The sequence below is a fragment of the Physeter macrocephalus genome, chromosome 13, assembly GCF_002837175.3.
Source record: "Physeter macrocephalus isolate SW-GA chromosome 13, ASM283717v5, whole genome shotgun sequence".
NCBI lineage: Eukaryota > Metazoa > Chordata > Mammalia > Artiodactyla > Physeteridae > Physeter > Physeter macrocephalus.
Genome location: NC_041226.1, coordinates 51,093,146 through 51,114,101, shown reverse-complemented (window position 1 = coordinate 51,114,101; position 20,956 = coordinate 51,093,146). Strand labels below are relative to the sequence as shown.

Below are 20,956 nucleotides of genomic sequence, written 5' to 3'. Positions count from 1 at the left end.
AAGAGCGGAAATAATGAAGATGATTGACATAAACGATTCTGAGACACATTTATATGGAAATCATGTACATGTGAGGCACCAAATAAAATAAAATATTTAGGAAAATTAAGGTGCCTAAAACCTTTGATATTGTCTGTAGCCTTTTTAAAAATATATTTTCAAAGAATAACTCTCTGCTCTTTTCCTTCTGGAGAAACAAATGGGTCAATCAGTTCCGCCATTCCCTTTTGAGAATTTAATTAGATAAAAACCAAGCTAAAAATGAAAAAAAGAGCCAACAACCTATTGGCAACCACTAACATATCTGACTAATTTGAACCACATAGAGCCAAGCTCAACGTCCTTTCTTGGCTTCCAGGATGGTATTTCAGACTTTGCAGTCTTAAATGGTCTGCAAACAAAAGACATAAAGCTGTGAGTGACCATCTTTCCACAAAAACGTCTTTGTAATTTCATAAGCCCTAAATTCCCAAGGCTGTTTAATCTCAGCACTCTATTTAGAGACTGTGAAAGACAGACTGAGATATCCCTCTATTTTGGTGTCATCCAACTCCCTGCAATTCTGGGCTGTCCTCTGCATTGTCTCTCTCGATTGCTGGATGATTTTTTTTCCTCAAAGTAAATGCAGATGTACTGCAGCTGCAAATATTAAAGTCTGAGCATTTCGATCAAGAAACTTTATTTTGAGTTCTAAAATAAAAGTATCCCTGAAAATTTTATAAATAGGTGGGTTGACATGTGAAGGACATAAGAAATGAATCTAATTCAGTGTAAAAATATAAATCTTTATTTATTTTGTTTTATTCCATCCTATCCCCATCATGTTCATGTGTTTCTTTTCTACATAAAATAAATTAAAAAGAAGTATTCCAATTTAACAGTAACATGTTTATTATTTAAGGTATGGATTTTCTAATCACTGCCTGAGATAAAGAACTACAAGTGAAATAAATTATTGAAATAATGTCAGTTTAATTTGATGAGATTGGGTAAATTGGGCTTTGTGATATTTTAATAATTTTATATTTTAGATGATTTATTTAGACACAGTCTTATTTTAGAATGATTTGGGATAGGCAAAAAAGATGCAGCTAATCTAGGAAGACAAATTTTTATTAAAAAGTAAGAGAAACATAATTAGGGAAAAATATGAGCAGACAAATAAAATGAATCCCAGAGTGACAGACACAAATAATACAGGCAGTGAAACCTTATCCACTGTTGGGAGATAGGCCACGAAGTTGATTCCTGTCCCATGCTTCCTAGCCGGTAACAGGCACTAGAAAACAGAATCACAGTAACCATTAGTTAAAAGCATAAATATTCTTTATAATGAGACAGGAGAAAAATTATTCTCTGTGTACTTACAGAGAGATACTGTCAGATTTATTTCACAAACACCCCTCTTACCATCCTTCAAATAAACACCGTGATATGTGTAATGCCACTGCTTCTATATAATATACCTTTATGTAAGCTGATGACATTACAACGAAGCACAGTTCAGTAAAAACCATTTCACTAAGGGATGGTATATTGCAGTCCACATAGAGTTCCCTCTGAGAGTTGGGCTTAATTCAGAGGTGGATTTTATTGCAGAGGGAATGCACAGGAAATAAGTATACTTTTCATGGAACTTCTTTTCTTAGAACTTAACGCATAGTGTAACTAAGCCTTTGATCTCATTCTAGGCTATGAGCTTCATGAGAACGAAAACACAACTATATCCCCAGCTCTTATTAAAGCATCTGACATACAGTAGGCACATGAACATTTGTTCAGTATTGAATGAAGACTTATTTTTCAGGAATTTCCATAATTATTGTTCCTCTCACTCAAACATTTCAGGATTTTCTCCCTGACAGGCACCTGGAGGGCAGGTAATGTATATGATTGATAGATCCATGTGGAGGTACATGATTAAAGCAATCAGCTGGCCTTGAGCTTCTTTCCAATCCTGCTAGTGATTGTAAGTACATTGCCTGAAAGTAGATAATATCAGGCGTATGTAGCAAAAAATAATTATCTTCCATTAAAATTGTATATGCACTACCAAACCAGCAGAATTATGATTATTAAGTTTAATAACACTGGAAGCAGGTAGAAAGATGCATCTCAGAGTTATTCCACTCAATGGGAGAGGGAAATAATGAGGTATTTATACACCAACAACTTCCATCAGTTGAAAGCTACTCCCAGAGGGAGGTAAATTCCTTGGCATTTCTGGCCTGTCCTACTTGATGACAGAGGAGGATCTGAGGGCCAGAGAAAGTTTGCTGAATTGGCAGGACCTATGGGAATAGAGGTAAGGTACTACAATATCTGCTACAATAACATATTTAAGGAGACATAGTGTATATTTGAAAAAGAAAGGTAGAATTTGACAAATTCCTCAAATAACATCTCCTGTTAGACTTTATCAAGCATCAGGAAGAAGCCTGAAAAGGAGAAGAAAAAGAAATAGCTGTGTATGTTATATATGTATGTATGTATGCATGTATGTATTCATTCATTCTATATGTCCTCCTCCCTACCTTCGAGGGGCCACACATTGCAGATTCATACTTGATCAGCACGAAGCCCCCAAGCAGAAGACTTTTCTCTCACCTGATTGACACTTTGATCTTACCCATCTGCAGTTTAGTTCCCTTATTATTATTTGTATTAAAACATCTTCACTCTCACCTGTTGGAAGTTTTCAGTGATTTAGTCTGGCAACTGTAGCAGAGAACAAGCTACACAACTCAAGCTTTGAAGCCCACAGGTGTTTTCTTACGTCCAAAAATAACCTCAATCAAATAAGATGAGAATAATGGTGACCAAGCAGTTTGCAAAAGCAAGGACATCCAGCTTATGGTCAAAGAAGTTGCATGTGAAAAACTGAATATGTTTCATTGTTTGTTAAGTGAACACTCCTTATTGGGGGTAAGTCAGCAAAAGTGTGGGCAGCTTATCCGCAACTAGCAAAAATTTGACCTTCAGAATATAAATTGGCTGAAAGCCAAGTCAATAACTTGAAATGTAAGTGGAAAAAAAGGGGAAATCATGGAACAAGGTCTTAAAAAGCTGTTTCTAAGTTAAGCAAGTCTGATATTCATACAAATCCTGGTTCCAGTGGGCATGGCAAGAGAAAGCTGGTTAGTTCTCGGATGTTCCAAAATGACAGGCGGAAAGGCGACTTTATCAATTAAAAGTTTAGATTTGGCTGTAACAGAAATAAATATTGAGGCTCCATGCTGTCATCAGGAATCCCGATGCCTATATTTCTACTCGAGTATTCTAAGATGTCTGCTATCTCCAACGTGTACTTGTGTTCCAAAGTGATTGCTGGAGCTCCAGCCATTACTTTGGCATTGCAGGCTAAATGCAAGACAAAAATATCTCCCTCCCAAATAATTTAAATTTATAAACAGCCTTCCTAGACTTTCACACACTTCAGTATGTTTCCACTGTGGTCAGCACTACTTATCACATGGCCACAGCTAGCTACAAGGGAATCTGGAAGTAATATCTTTGCTGTATGTTTGATTTTTTTAATGCCATGTGGCAATGACCAGAATTGTATTGTAATCAAGATTTATATGTATACCAGGTTTGCTTAATTTAGAAACTTTTTAGAACCTTAATGTCCATTAATTTTTTCTTATATTTCAAGTTATTAACTTGGCTTTTGGCTCTAATATTCTGTTAATATTCAACATTCTGCTATTGTAGTAGAAGTGGAAAGCAATTCTTGTTCTAGGCAACTAGAAATTACTGTCTCTGCAGTCACATGGAAGTTACACCAAAAAGAGAGGGTTTGTGTGTGACCTTTAGCTTAGGAACAGGCAGAGAAAGTGAATGGACTGGATGGTATGTTTCCTTAAAATTTTGACCAACCAAGAGCCAAAGAGTTATTTTCCTTCACACATACTCACGCTGTAGAAAGTGCTGTGTTTTAATAGCCAGTGTTTGTGGTGGGTTGACTGATAAGCATATCCCTTGAACCAGCATGTGACATGGGTACTTCTTTCTTCATTTTACAGATGAGGAAAGAAGTAAAGTGAAAAGGGACGTAAGAGTTAGTTAGAAAGTGGTAAAACTATGATTTAAGCCCAAACATTTAGACCCTAGAGCCTCATTGTCACATCCATGCTATACTGTGTTTCCCTTTTTATATCTTTAACGAAGCCAGGAGTAGAGTGCGGTGTGTGGGACATATGTCCTGGGCACAAAATTCAAGGAGGCATCCAAAAAGTCAAAATAAACAGTATTTTGATGAACTTTTAAAAACAAATATAAATGTAAAAATCCACGATGAATAAAATCAAAATTTTTTTAAAAGAAAGATATAAATGTTTGAGGCAGGAAAATGTCCTATGACTTTTGACTCTAGGACATATGACCAGAGAAAGATTAGTCTTGTTTTTTAAAAAATTTGCTCTTCACCTAGAGCAAGGTTTCTCAATAGTGCCTCTATTGTAATTTGGGGCTGGAAAATTTTTGTGGTCGGTTGACCTGTGCATTATAAGATATTTAGCAACATCCCTGGGTTCTATTCATTGGATGCTGAAAGCACCTTCTCCAATTGTGATGGCTAACAAACAGCGTCTCCAGACAACGCCAAATGTCCAATAGGAGACAAAATCATCCCAGTTGACAACCACAGACCTAAGTGCATCTGATTTATTTTGAAACTGTTAAAAATAATGTCAAGTCTCTTTAAAATTATGCAATGTTTTCATAACACATTCCTCCCAGAAATGTGGTAAAAGGCTTTATTAGAGATAGGTTTGTTTTGTACAAACACACTAAGCCTATGTGACGAATTCATCTCAATCAAAAGTCCTTTGCTCATTGTAATTTTAAAAGTCCTCTCTAACTTAATTATTTACTATTTGAAGAGGAGAGCTCACGTGAGCTAAATTTTTCATAGCACTATTATTCCAACATTAGATAGCAATTAACTTTTACATCTTTCTTACCTCAGACAGCCTTGTAATTCAGAGCTAAGATCTCAAGCCCTCTTTAAATAAATAAACCAACCAGATATATGCCAAGAAGGAGGAGGGGGAAGGAGGAGGTGAAAGGGGAGGAAAAGGAGAGGAAGAATAAGGGGCCTGAAGAGCCCAGGATAGGGCACAAGTACATGTGATCATTCCTGCTGGTATAATGGAAAGAATCCATGCAGGTTTTAGAGCCTCACTGACCTTGCTTTGAATCTTGACTCTTCTTCCTAACTGTATGATGTTTTGGCTGAATTACTAACTTCTCTGTAACATGTGCTCAATAATTCAAGCTTCTCAGGGGTTCTACAGAGATAAAAGCATCTAGAATTGTGCCAGAAAGAGAAAGGCATACTTGTTAGTTTCCTGTATATGTTGAGTTGATCTTTCCTCATTGGCTTCATAACAAATTTTCATACACTCCTGAAGCCAAGGAATGAGATGCAGGACAACATACTCTCTATGTATGTAAAATTTCACTGCAACAAAATCATGTATGTGCCCACGAAGTCCATCTTGTTTCGTTTGCTTGATCCTTATGTTACTCTGTTAACTAACTCATCAGTTCCTAAGTAGGACAATTGTTCTGTTCCTCTAGGCCATTGAGATAAACAGGCCTGGTACCAAAAGGTAGTATTAGACTTCTGGCAATTGAAGGTTGGGGGGAGGGGGAGGGGGTGGAGGATGCCTCAATATCAGTGTCCAGATTAAAGAAAGCTACCCCTAATTTACATAATGGATCCTCAGTGTGTATTCTTCCATCATATAAAAATTTAAATGTTTGTTAGGTAAATATTGGTCACAGGAATATCTGTCTGGTGTTTTCCACAATGAATGTCTCAATGGTCCATTTTTCCTTTTCCCCTATTGAGATACCATTGAGTTAAACGTACTCAGAGACTGTCAATGAGAAACTGACCCTTTTGTTTTGAGTCCATCCTTTGGCAGTGCTTGCTTACATACTTTTCATTTAATGTTAACTAGTATGATCTAAATTTTATTCAAAAATGTCTATCATCACTATCTTTCTTCTCATATCTTGATTTCCACTCTTCTTTTTGCACTAAAAATAGTGCAGTTGCAAGGTTTTCTATTTAATGATGTGCTTTTTAAAGGTAAAATATAATGCACTTAAAATTATACTATTTCCATGAATAAAGAGCCTTCCTAAGGACAGCTAAAACATCAAACAATTGAAATAATGCTATCTCTCCACTGCATTCAATGTCCTGTTAAATAACCTGTCGAACTCCTTCCAGTGAGCTCAAATTATTTACAAACACTAATTTTTATTTTTATTTATTTATTTTTTTGCAGTACTTGGGCCTCTCACTGCTGTGGCCTCTCCCGTTGCGGAGCACAGGCTCCGGGCGCACAGGCTCAGCGGCCATGGCTCACGGGCCCAGCCGCTCTGCGGCATATGGGATCTTCCCGGACCGGGGCACGAACCCGTATCCCCTGCATCGGCAGGCGGACTCTCAACCACTGCGCCACCAGGGAAGCCCCAAACATTAAATTTAAAAAAAATATTTATCCAAGGAAGCCATAAATAACAAGTTCAATTTCCTTGAAGAGACAATGCAGTTAACGAATCTGCAAAGTGTAGACAACCTGTTTTACTTGGGTTTATGCTACATAAGAGGAAGAAACCATAAAATTCAACATCAGAAAACTATTCTCCCAGCACAACTGGAGGAATTTTATTATTACAAATCAGAAAAAACCACTGTCCTGGGACTTCCCTGATGGCGCATTTGTTGGGAATCCACCTGCCAATGCAGGGGGCATGGGTTCGAGCCCTGGTCTGGGAAGATCTCACATGCCACGGAGCAACTAGGCCCACGCGCCACAACTACTGAGCCTGTGCTCTAGAGCCCGCGAGCCACAGCTACTGAAGCCTGCGAGCCTAGAGCCCGCGCTCCACCACAAGAGAAGCCACCGCAATGGGAAGCCCACACATCTCAAGGAAGAGTAGCCCCCGCTCGTCACAACTAGAGAAAGCCCACACGCAGCAAAGAAGACCCAACGCAGCCAAAACTAACTAACTAACTAACTAAATTTATTTAAAAAAAGAAAAGAAGAAAAACACTGTCCTAGCACCTTAGATCAGTAACACGTGACCCAACAACAAAGGCAAGGACGGTATTACACAGTGTCTGCTGCAGGCTGGGCAATCAGGGAAGCAGACTTGAAACCGGAGGTTAGCCTGGAGGATGATTATTCAAGGAGTCCTCCTGAGATTAGCATCTGCAGAAAGAAAGGGATGTAGAGGAAGCAGAGTTTGGCAGAGGAAGATGCTGGGCTGTGATGCAGTCACAGGAAGGTCTCAGGCAACCACATGGGGAGCTTTGAATCAAGCACGGCCCTTCGCAGTTTTTAAGAATTCAGGTGAGGAGGCTGAGCCTTTTCGTCTCCATGTCAAGGGGACATGACTTTGGGCAAGTTGGTTCCTCTTAACTGAGGCAGTTCTGAAAAAAGGTTGACAACTGTGCGTGGATACCGGTAATCCACCCAGCGGCTGGAACAATACGTCCTTCGCTCCTGAAGGAGATCCTGGGTGGCATATCACAGCATCTACTACTACTGTACTGTTTTTTTTTCCTTTATATTTTTGTCAAAGCCACTTTTTTTTTTTTTGGCTGCAGTGGATCTTCGTTGCTGCGTGTGGGCTTTCTCTAGTTGCGGCGAGCGGGGGCTACTCTTCGTTGTGGTGCGCGGGCTTCTCAATGCGGTGGCTTCTCTTGTTGCGGAGCATGGGCTCTAGGCGCACGGGCTCAGTAGTTGTGGCGCACGGGCTTACTTGCTCTGCAGCATGCGGGATCTTCCCGGACCAGGGATCGAACCCATGACCCCTGCAATGGCGGGCAGATTCTTAACCACTGCACCACCAGGGAACTCCCCAAAGCCACTTTTTTAATAAACATCTTTATATAAGGCCTTTAAAACCATCATTATTAATATCTCTATGAAAGAAATGATAAAATAAGCTGCTTGAAAAACAAAGCCACAGCACAGAATTATATTTTTTGAAGGCTTCAGTGACTATAGGTGTCATGCAGCCAACACATTCAACAGATGGAGAGACTGAGGTATCAGGAGGTAAAGGGTTTTTTCCTGAGTCATGACGTTTGTTAGTTTAGACTCAGAGCTCTCTGCTCCACCATTATTTACCCAATACTGTCCTGTACATAGTGCTTCCGTTTTGCTCTATCATGAATCTATTTCCTAGAAATCCTAAATTACATGATCTAGACAAGTTAGGGGAAAAGTAACAAGCATATGTACAAAAACCTTTAATGTTTGGAGGATAGAATGACTGACCATATTTTTATGGTCAATCCCTAATAAATTCTCAACCTTTCCAAGATTACATCCATTCCTTCCTTCATCTTCCCTAATGAAGAGAGGTGTGTGGTAGAAGTTACCACTCTTGGTTTCCCTGAAGCATCAGAGTCAGGAAAACTTCTAGAAGCACATTTATAATTTCTTGTGCATTGCCCCAATCTAGGGAAATCCACTGTGTGGACATGCTGGAACTGTATTTAACTGGATTATTAGAAATGTAAGAAAACAGTAAGGTTGGTCACACAATATTCCCTGTGGATTTAAGCCCCTTATGAGATCTACTGCAGGAGTTGTTTCTGGGTATTGCATAAATGAATTACCCAAGACACCTAAGGATCTCTCTCTGCCAAAGAGTGCATGGTAGCACCCCTTATCTCAGCCTAAGTAGTCAATCTAGTCCTACCTTTACATCTGGTTTCAGTCTCTGAAATCAAAACACTTAAGAAAAGAAATGGAGGTATAATAATTATGGCCTGTCTAACCTCCTCACCAAAGAGAAACCAAAAATTGAAAACAATTGCAGATCCCCCTGAAAGTATGAAATCCAATCAATAGTATATTCACCATTAGTTGCCATAGAAGTTTCAGGATGAACCAGTGGGGAGATGGTAGAATGTTTATGGACTTGCCTTCTTGCTGCCTGGATTGTGTCCTGTCAGCCATATTGAACTCACCAGCCCACATCTCCACTGCTGAATCCAGTAACAGTGTATGCTGAAAACCAGAAGGTCAAGATACTGCTGTCCCTGCTGGACAGACAATGCAATATCTCTTGTGCAGACAAATATGCAGCTGTCAGTGATGGTAATGTTGGGCCTGATATTGTCCACTGCAGATGATACCGACTAGCCAAAGGTGGAACCAGGACCCATTCAAAACAGAGACCCTGACCAGTTACAACATACAAAGCAGTTGGGAAAGATACGTAAAGTGTGAGTCTCTAATTTCTGTTTTTCCCTTAGAAAGTTGAGTGCCACAGGCCTGTGGCAATGTTTAGCCTTTTAAAAATATGCATATATTCTGAATCATTTTGCCTAAGAAAGCTTAAATATGGTGTGAAAAATGTGAGTTAAAGGTGCTAGCCCAGTCAAAACTCATTTAAGAAGGAGATCCATGGTTAATTCTAAGGCCAGGGTCAGCCTACCTAAATGGATAGGTCAATTGGATTTTTCATATTGAATGATGAGGTAATTTTTATACTGCCATCCAAGGTTAAAGACCAATATGCAAGATGTCCAAACAGTGTGCCGAGGTTGGCAGACTGCGTGCATAGGAATCACTTAAATTTTAGCTCCACGAACTCAGTCACTTCTACTAATTTAATTACAAGGTCTTCCTTAGTGGGTGACAGTTTTATACACACTCACCATTAGTCAGCACATTGCATGTATTCTCTTTCTATTTGGTGAGGCTTGTTTCTGGAAGTAAGAGAAGTTAAAGTAAATGCATCTATTTCTGACACTGCTTTCACCAGCGACTCTACAAGCCAGACTCAAGTGGGCCCCAAACTCGAGTTTCATCACATCAAGTCAGCAGCTATGCTGCTAATTAAATCTTCGAATGAGAGTGAAGAAAGGAAGTCTCAAAACTGATCCCTAGTATCCCCCAGCCATGTCTCTGGCAGCTAGATTAGGAGAAAGCTTAGCCAATTTATACTTTACAGTCTTTAAAGTCAAACTGTGATAATTGACTCACGAGTGGAAGGAGACAAGCATTTTAGTAATGACATCTTGATTCCCATGGAGACTAAGACTAAATGCTAACATTCCATCTTTGATTTGAGGCAGCCTGTTGCTGTGAAAATACAATCAGAATATTAAATCCTGACTTCTCTGCAATAGTGCATCAGAAAAATCTCATGTCTACTTCAGTGCTTCATAAGGCTAAAATACAAATATTAGGATGCTTTTCAAAGTGTAAAATAAGCACATTCTGCATTCTAGATTTTATCCCCAATTCTATCCCCAAACTCTCCTCTGACTTGGGAAACTCAGTTTTTATCTGCAAAATGAGGAAGCAGGATCATATGATAACCAGGACTCCTGACCTCTAAGTAATTCAGCAATTCTATAGAGATGAGGCAATAGTGAAGGTTTGTATAAAGATCTACAAAGGATCATTGTGGATTTACAAAAAATATATATCTTTACACATATCCAGTAATGCAAAGAAAATTGTGTCCCCTTTGCATCTAAAATAAATTCTTAAATTATAATATACTTTAAATTAATTTCCTATTCAAATTTATCAAAGAATCCCTTACTGTATCATACAGAAGCTTATTCACACCAAGATTTACTCATCTGTAGGGTCTGAAAGGATAATCCTATAGCTTATCCCTATCATTTCAGGGTTTGAAGTGGAAGCAGGAAGAGGAGGCCAAGAAAAATTCAGTTCTAATTCTCTTCACCCTTCTACTCCTCTTCCTCTCCTTCTTTATTTTCTTCTTCTTCTTCACCTCATCTCTGATAGAAAAGAGAAATAGTGTAATTTGGGTGGGTAGCATGAACAATGGAAAGAGAAAAGGGAAAAGGAGGCAGAGAAAGAGAGTACAGAATAGCTGTGGGGCTTCCCTGGTGGCGCAGTGGTTGAGAATCTGCCTGCCAATGCAGGGGACACGGGTTCGAGCCCTGGTCTGGGAAGATCCCACATGCTGTGGAGCAGCTGGGCCCGTGAGCCACAACTACTGAGCCTGCGCGTCTGGAGCCTGTGCTCCGCAACAAGAGAGCCCGCGATAGTGAGAGGCCCGCGCACCGCGATGAGGAGTGGCCCCTGCTCGCCGCAACTAGAGAAAGCCCTCGCACAGAAATGAAGACCCAACACAGCCAAAAATAAATAAATTAATTAATTAATTTTAAAAAAATAGCTGTGGGAAGTATTTAGAAATCATGCTCATCTTTGCAGCAGGAATGCAATGAAGTTAAATACAAGCCAAAAATAACTGGAAAACTCTTCTTCCTTGTGCCCTACTACCAAGATAGTCTCATGTATGGAAAGCTAGCAAGAACAGTAGATACCAAAATTGTGTCATAGAGGACTAAACACAGCTTCTCGTTGTGTGTTTGTTCTCTCTTCATGCTATGTAATATGGTCCTTTTTTCTACATGGCTGATATTGAAACAAGAGATTCACAAGTGATAAGTAAATATGCTCCATAAGGAAGGGTATCTCCAAAACTCTCCAAAAGTAAAAAAATAGCTCTGTGAAACTGAATTGAATGAGAAGATAAACGAAGGAAGCATTGTGTGAAAATCTTCCATTCGTGCACATCATGTAAACTATGTTTACGGTGAGCAGAACATTCTCTGGCAGTCTCAGATCACACATCCATTTATCCTGCTTAAAAGGACAGGAAAGTGTGCGTTTCTGGTTTTAAGTGATCAGTCCCCAACGCAGACTCTCCTAGTTTTTATTGCAAATACGTATATGCAGACGATGACAACAATAACATCAACACAAACACACACACATGCATGTACACAAACACCACCATTAGGTAGGATTTTCATGCAATGTAAGATCAGAGTATGGAAGGAATTTCTATTGACAACAAGATCAGCTTAAATCAATTGACACATTCAAAGAGTGAATTATCCCTTCTACACTGCTAGCAACATAATTCACCATCCATGTAAAAGTAAATAGCTAGATCCTGCATTCTTCATCCGCTCAAGACTCAAGCTAATCAAAACACTGGTCAGCTGTTGCTACTACTGTTAGTGCTGTTTTTGCGATTCCAGCATTTTGGAACCCCTCATCTGTATGTCTCATCAGTATTTCCCATCAGTAACTGCATTCAGATAATGAATCCTGGTAGGTATACCTCATGAAGTCAAGGCTATAGATGAAAGTAGAGGCAAGAAGGCAAGAGAGTTTAAGATTAAACTTTTCTATGTGCACTATATACTCAGAGTGACAGAGAATCAGACCATGAGAATGGGAGAATCTCTCCTGTAGGTATACCAGATCTCCACTGGAAGGCAAAAAAAAAAAACACACATGCACAAACAAAACTGCTTCATAGTGGGAACTGGCTTGGAACCCTGCACACCCATTTATCTTATGATTCAATATGACCGTCTTTTAAGTAAATAGAGAATGGGGCCAAAAACAATCTATGGTTTCTGTTTTTAGAGCATGCCAAATCTACATACAGTCCTACTTATTTAAGGATGTACAGAGAGACAGAGAGAATAAAATAAGCCTATAAAACAAATTCCTTCGGTAAAAAAGGAAAAGAAAACCCATTCTTTAGAATCAGAGATCCCACAAGCCATGCGGCATGGCAAAAAAAAAAATAAATAAAAAAAGAAGATATTTAGAGAAAAAAGCTGTAGAGTTTGATGTCTACCTTAGAAAGCAAGAAGACATGATGACCTTAATGCGATATAGATAGAAAATTATATGGAAATAACAAGCTGAAATGAAAATATGGGGTTTAAAGAGAGAAAAGTAAGATAAGGAAGAGTCAAAAAGAGAAATAATAATACGATATATTTAATTTAAATCTGCAATGACATCAAGGAAAACTAAATACATAAATCAAAGGAATAACTTGAAAAGCTATTACTAAAAGCAAATAAGAAGAGCAGGGAAAGGGAAAAGCTGTATAAGGTCATTCTTCTGAGGAGGGCTGAGAGGGGTGAGAATATGGACATGGTTGGTGACAAATATTGAAAGACTTAGTTGAAAAAAACATATAAATTGGAAAAATTTAAGATCTAAAACAGGATCATAACTTTCCAGGTGAAATCAATAAAAAGAGGCAATGCCTTACCAGGACAAAGAACACATCTATAAAAAACAAATTCTACAAGCTCCAGGCAGACAACCGGGTTCCTTACAAAAACAAAACCTCAGACTTCTCCTCTATCAGAAAGGAGAGAGTGGAAACATGGCTACAATCCTTTGAGAAAATGAGTTGCGACAGAGGAAATACTTGCACATTCAGATTGTCTTTCATTAGTAAAAGAATCAGAAGCAGATTCTCAAGTACATAAAGACTCTAAAAACACCATAATAAACCTTTGTTCGAAACCAGAGATTTAAACCTATTCCAGATGTCTGAGAGGTAAGACAAATTTAAGAACTCAAAGATACAGAAAGTTTTAGAATACTTAAATTATTATTATTTCTGTGCACAATAATAGCAGTTAACACTTCTTGGGTGCTCAGTTTGTATCCAGTACTTGATGTAAATTATCTCATTTTTACAATTACCTTTGATATAAACACGATTATCTCTCTCTATTTACAGTTAAGTACACTGAAGCTTAGAGGCAACAAACATTTTTCCCCAAGATTGCTACAGGTTACAATGTCTTGTGTGAATTTAGGCTCACAATTTTAATCGTGACACTAAAACATGTCCTTACTGCGTTTGAATGACTACATTAAGTTTAGATTAATTAATTGTAGCCTGGTGTCCAAACGTGGTTCAGCTGTTTCTTTCTATTTTTACTCCTTTGCTAGTCCCCGACAAAGTGTTTTCCTTTGTATGCATCATATGCATAGTCCAAACGTCTATTGTCATGTACAACTCCTTTAAACAGTAAAGAAGATACTGTTCTTTTCCCAAACCTACTAACCTATATATAGCACTTATGAAGTGACAGGCACTCTTCTAAGCAGTTCACGCATATTGACTCATCTACCCCCATTTTACCAATGTAAACACGAAGCACAGGGTAAATATCTTGTCCAAGGTCACTCAGCTACCGAGTGGCAGAGCCTGGATTTCATCTTAAGCTCTATGTAATATTGCTTTTGTTAAAATTGTTGGGACACTAAGAGAATTTTTCTTAACAAAGTCAGATTGTGTAGAGAATTATCATTTTCATTTCCAAGGAAACTGAGAAAAACATTTGTCATGTTTTTAAATCGTATGTGTTGAATAATGTGATTCCTCTTTTCTGTTCAGCAAGAAAAACTAATAAATCAACCTAATCATAGAAATATCCTCTCTCAACAAGTCCCAGTGGATATTTTCTTCCATCAAAAATGTCCCTCTGATAACTGTCCTTCACAATCAGAATATAAAAGATGATGTCCACAGGCAGAGGAAAAAAAAAAAAAGAAGAAAATCAGAAACACGTTAAAATGTTTAGAGGCTATATCTGTTCGTAGAATTCTGGATGTTTTCTTCTTTATCCTGTCCGTGTTTTTCAAATTTTATAGCTTCCCCCTAAATTCCTATAAACCTATGCATGTAATATATAAACACAGCTGTGTAAAAAATGATTCACAGAAATACTGAAAAGAAAGGTAGCAAAGTTAGAGTGTTTATTCCCAGATGGTAAGGTTATAGATGAGTTTTTCTTTAATTATATTTTTTTCTGAATTGTTCAAATTATTCATAATCAGAATATCTTTTTATGGAAAGAATATCTTTTGATGGAAAATCTTATTTTTAATAAAAATAATTACAGCCTGTCATCACAAAAATTTATGCACGGTGGGTAATTTTCAGTAGAACAGCCTTCACACGTGCCCACTTTTAGAAGCTGCTATAGCTCTGCCGTGTGTCATAGCAGCCTTGGGTTTGCTTCCAAGTTTCTGCGGTTAACCCAGACACTAAACACTTTTACAGTGTCAAACCTCCTAGTACTCTAAACCACATTAGAAAATTCTCAAGGGTTTTCAGATTGCAAATGTGGCATATTTTGGGTGAATTCTATTTAAATTGTCTTTCTCACACATAATCTTAACTTTGTTTTTTACAAAGGAAAATAATTTATCAAAGCAGATACTGAATATTACATATTTATTTATGTATTTAAAATATTTATTTAAATATTAAAACTACCTAGAGTGAAGCAGTTGCTATAGTCTATATTATTAATTCTGAGTAATTTACTCAATCCACAGTAACAGAGAAATACAGATTCATTTGAGTTATTAGGATTAAAATTATTTTAAAAATATGTATTAATTATTCTTAGGTGGCAAGCACAGAGCTAAGGGAAGAGAAACACCTTATTTGCCAGAATTCTATTAAGTGAAAAAAATAAACTCATTCTTCTTTAATGTTAATGACAGTGAAGGAAGGAGTACACATACATATTCTAAACAATTCTAAATGCTAATATGCTATTTATTTAGGAAATTCCAGAAAGGATATTCAAATATTTGTGTTGAATAAAATATCAAACATACCTTTAATCATGCACTAGTAAACACTGGCTTCTCCTCCTTTATCTTATCTCACAATCGTTACTTAGTAGCTCAGAAATAATATCCTAGGGTATATTCTTTCATAACCCAGAATGTAGTAATCAGTTTGGCATTAAGTAGAAGTCTTGAGATGAGGAATCATCTAAATTTAGTTTCAAAGACAGTGCAAATCCAAGTATAATCATCATCAGTACTGAAGCAATTGGCATGAGCTCGCCTTACATATTGTGAGTGATCTCACACATTACATACAGTCTGTGGATAAGGCAATCTACATAATTTCGCTCTAACACAAAACAAGGTAAAAATTAATGCATTGAGATTTTGAGATTAGAATATGCCTTGAATCTTCATAATGAATTTGGACGTTAGGAAGAAAAATAAAGGCAGGGGAGAGAGACCAGAGCGCAAAGAGGTAGTGGTCTGATGACTGACATAATAATATTTATTTGATACAACTCTTTATCGATTGATTTGTCTATTTTAAAATATTTTGGAAGCATCGAGTATGTGTTAGTAACGGGGGATGCAAATATAAGCAGGGCAGCCAGGTTTCCAGTCCCAAAGCAATTCAAAATTTTCTACCTAGCATAAAAGACAAGCCCTAGTTCCTTACTCCCATTCCTTATACCTAAAACTGGAAATTGCTAATTAAAGGTAGGGCACCTAGTTCTCTTGAGATGCCCTTAAAACCAAAGTCCTTCAAAAGTGTCCTTGTAAGCAAACTAAGGAATGTTTTATTCCAGTTACAGCTCTTTTTAGGCTGCAGCTCTCTTTAAAAAAAATTGTTCAAAAAAAGGAGAAGTGGTGGGAGGAAACTTTTGGAGGTGATGGATAAATTTATGACACTGATAGTGATAATGGTTTCATGGGTGTATACTTTCCTCCAAACACATCAAGTTATATACATTAAATATCTACAGTTCTTTGTATGTCAAGCATACCTCAATTAAAGTAGTTAAAAAAAGAAAGGAAGAAAGAAATAAAAATTTTCTGACACTTTCATATAGTGCAGTTCAGTGATTTCAAAATGTATTAAAAATGTTTTTAAAAATTCACTGGAAGTCATGGCTTCCTTACCTGTTCCAAGTTCTTCCTCCAGTTCATTCTCCCTATTGTCAGCTCCAGGCTTACCTTCTAAACTAGCATGTCTGATAATATAGATTACTTTTAAAACCATACAGAATCACCCACTACATTCAAATCCATTTGGTTTCTATTTACTTTTGAACCTGTGCATCCTGGATACTCCATATGTGGGTGCCACTTGCTCTCCCGCAATCCACCTGCAGTCTTTACACAGATATTATCTTCCTCTGATGTCATCTCTTTCTGTATCTATCCATCAGTCTATTACCCTCGGGCCACCCTCTCCAAGAAATCTTCTCTGAGCCACAAAACAGAATTAACTCCTTTTTAATTCCCTGAGACATGATTTGGCCCTTCCTTCCTTCTTTCCTCCTTCTCTTCCTCAAAATCCATTTCACTTAGAATAAATTCAAATTCCTTATCATAACTTTAGATGATTGAACCTTGATTCAATAACTTTACATGATTGAAGTGTAAACTATGACTTGTTTCTAACCAATAGAATCTAGCAAAGATAATAAGACAGTCACTCCATAATTACATTATACTGTATAAGACTCCATCATAGCAGACTGGAGTGACAGATACTCTTGCTGTCCTTGAAGAAGTCAGGTGCCATGTAATGAGAGAGCCTGTGAGAAGGCGTATGGCAGGGAACTTTGGGTGACATCTAGGAGCTGAGAGTGGCCTCTGGCAGTTAGAAAATGAGGACCTCAGTCCTACAAGCACAGGGAACTGAAATCTGCCAACAACCATGTGAGTTGAGTTCCAGAAGGAAAACACTGGTCAACAGCATGAGTGCAGCCTTGTAAGACTAAGACCCTGAGCCAAAGACCCAGTTAAACAATGTCCAGACTCCTAATCCATGGAAACTGTGAATTAGATAATAAATACACATTGTTTTAAGCCACTAATTTTATGGCAATTTGTTTTACAGCATAGAAAATGATTATAATCTCTTACCTACATCTCTACCATTTTTCCTGACCTGCTCCCCTTATATCACTTTGATCTGGACACTCAGGCCCTCACTTTAGGAATTTTGCACATTTAGATCCCTCTGGAACACTTTGTCCTCATCCGTCCTGTGGTTGGCTCCATCTCAGTTTATGTCTTCCTCTTGAGTGACACTTCATCAGCTTGTCTGCATACCCTGTCTCAAATGGATGTTCCCTCGCCACATTACGGTTTAGAATTAAACTTGCTTCTTTTAAGGCATTCATAAAAATGTATTGTAATTTGATTACTTATTTACTGAAATACTTATTTCTAGATCCTCCACTAGAATACAAGTTTGTTGAAAGAAATCGTATGTGTCGTACTATTGCATAAACAGCGTCTAACTTGGCATACAGTGAGTTGTCAAAAAATATGTGCTAATTGGATGAGTAACAGAAGAGGTAAGATCATGCAGATTCTTACAGGTAATGGTGAAAAGTTTGCATTTAAGCTTGGGTGGACATGATTTAATGTACTTTTTAAGACACATACTCTGGTGTTCTATAGAGTTGATAATTCCAGTAGTGATAAGATACATTTAGATTTATTATTTTGGAGATAGAATCAATGAGATATGATGACGGGTTAAATATGGAGAGTGAATGAATAAGAAGAATTTATTCATGTATGAATGAAAGAGGTAGGTGGCTATGTAGGTGGGTAGGTAGATGGAGGATGCTAGGGAATAGCAGGGGTGAATGATGAAAAATACAGTTCACTGGATTTGGTGACTGTTTTTGAAGCAGAAAATGGGAGAAAGCAAGTAAATTAATCTTCCAGGTTTATAAACTGGGTCCCTGGGAGGTTAAGGGTCCATTCACTAAAACTCAGGGAACAGGAAGAGGATGAGTCACTGTCTCCCTGTTTTGCACAGAGATATTTATGTATATACTTTTTCAACTATTGCATGAATTGTTAGAGAGTTATAATTATTAGCTCCTAGAACAGTGTTGTGTAAACAATAAATGTCAGAAATCGTAGCAGTATTTTTTTGGATCTGTCTCCTAAAACAAAGGAAATAAAAGCAAATATAAACAAATTGGACCTAATTAAACTTAAAAGCTTTTGCACAGCAAAGGAAATCATAAACAAAACAAAAAGACAACCTATGGACTGGAAGAAAATATTTGCAAATGATATGACCAATAAGGTGTTAACATCCAACATATATAAATAGCTCATATAACTCAATATCAAAAAAAACAAACAACCCAATTTAAAAATGGGCAGAAAAACTGAACAGACATTTTTCCAAAGAGGAAATGCAGATGGCCAACAGGCACATGAAAATATGCTCAATATCGCTAATCATCAGAGAAATGCAAATCAAACCCACATGAGATATCACCTCACACTTGTCAGAACAGCTATCATCAAAAAGAACACAAATAACAAATGTTGGCAAGGATGTGGAGAAAAGGGAATCCTTGTAAACTGTTGGTGCGAATGTAAGTTGGTGCAGCCACTGTGGAAAACGGTATGGAATTTTCTCAAAAAACTAAAACTAGAACTCCCATGTGACCCAGGAATCTCACTCCTAGGTATCCAAAAAACAACAACAACAAAAAGACTAATTAGAAAAGATACGTGCACCCCAATGTTCACAGCAGCATTATTTGCAATTGCCAAGATAAGGAAGCAACCTAAATGTTCAACAGACGAATGGATAAAGAAGATATGATGTGTGTATACACACACACACACACACACACACACACACACAATGGAATACTACTCAGCCATAAAAAATGAAGTTTTGGCATTTGCAGCAACATGGATGGAATTAGAGTGCATTATGCTAAGTGAAATAAGTCAGACAAAGACAAATACTGTATGATATCACTTATATGTGGAATCTTAAAAATATAGCAAACTAGTGAATGAAACAAAAAAGAAGCAGACTCACAAATATAGAGAGCAAAGTAATGGTTACCAGTGGGGAGAGGGAAGGGAAGAGGGGCAATGTACAGGTAGGGGAGTAAGAGGTACAAACTATTATGTATAAAATAAGCTACAAGTGTATATTATACAACACAGGGAATATAGCCAATGTTTTATAATAACTGTAAATGGAGTATAACCTTTAAAAATTGTGAATCACTATACTGAACACCTGTAACTTATATAATATTACTGTATATCAACTATACTTCAACAAAAAATAAATAAAAATATCTAAGCAAAAAGCCAGTAAGTGTCAAATAAGTATTCTTTAACTTGAATTGTTGAATTAACTTTAGGTCTGCTTTAGCTTTAAAATTTTTAATATATTGCATTATTAAAAAGATATTTTATTAAAATTGAGAAAAGTACTTGGCAGGAAAAAGAATTCAGAAAGAAAATAAAACAGAATAGCAAGTTTGGTCTAGTGCCAGGAGCCTTGAATTGCAATGATAGTATTTCTATGTCTCCTTCATATCTCCCCGCCCCAATTTTTATCTTGACTCCATTATTTGTTTATATCTCCACATTTTTTCTCATTTTATTGAAATTAGTAAAATATAAAAGCTATCAGGTAAAACTAGGATTTATAACGACTATAATAGATTGAGATTGAAAATAAAATGTTTCACAAATTACCTTGTGGATAGACATCTTCCCACAGTGCAATTGAAACAAAGCCAAAATGGCTGTGGTATAATTTTGACTTCTCTCTCTGGGACATGCTGATTTAACTAAAATGGACAGCAGTCAGTTTCAGGCTGACCTCTGATATTGATAATTACTAGTTTATAGTCAATAAATCCAACTGCAATACGTTGATACTCCACTATACATTAATATATCCTACAATGTACATATTCATGGGCCTTTGTATATATATATATATATATATATATATATATATACACATATATGTATATGTGTATATATGATGTATATCATACATATTTATATATTCACAGGGGTTAGATAGATAGATATCCTTCAATGTGCAAAGAATTGTGTTGGTGAGATTTGAATGGCTTGTCAAGGAGTTTGGACCTTATCCTGCATGGAGTGCAGAACTTGTAAAGTATGTGTGAAAGAGACTGACATGATCAAAATAGTTTTCAATGACTGGAAATAGAGTAGAGAATATTTTAGAGCATTTTATTTCTCAGCCATGCTGCCAAAACCCAGTGATGTGCAAGGATCCATTTTGAGATGTATTTTTAGTGCACATTTCATTTTAATTAATTACAGCAGAGTTAATGCTGTCCCCATGCTAACGACCTCTTCCCACCCTTGCATGACTATGTTCCTTCATGGCATGAAAACGAAGGTCCGGAAATCGCACAGGAAAATTGCAGGTGAATGTATCTTTAAAACTGAGGAAAGAGTGTATCTGAGTGATTTGGGAGATATTGCATAGGGGGAACTGA

General features: G+C 37.2%; 1 long non-coding RNA gene across 1 annotated transcript; it reads right to left on the bottom strand.

Moving 5' to 3' along the window:
* Positions 1-1,203: 1,203 nt before the first annotated feature.
* LOC114487466 (uncharacterized) lies at positions 1,204-15,519 on the bottom strand. The gene is made up of 4 exons (XR_003682579.2): positions 15,486-15,519; positions 5,190-5,309; positions 3,918-4,012; positions 1,204-1,279 (listed from the first exon to the last, which is right to left on the bottom strand). It is a non-coding gene; the product is annotated as an uncharacterized lncRNA (long non-coding RNA).
* Positions 15,520-20,956: the final 5,437 nt, after the last annotated feature.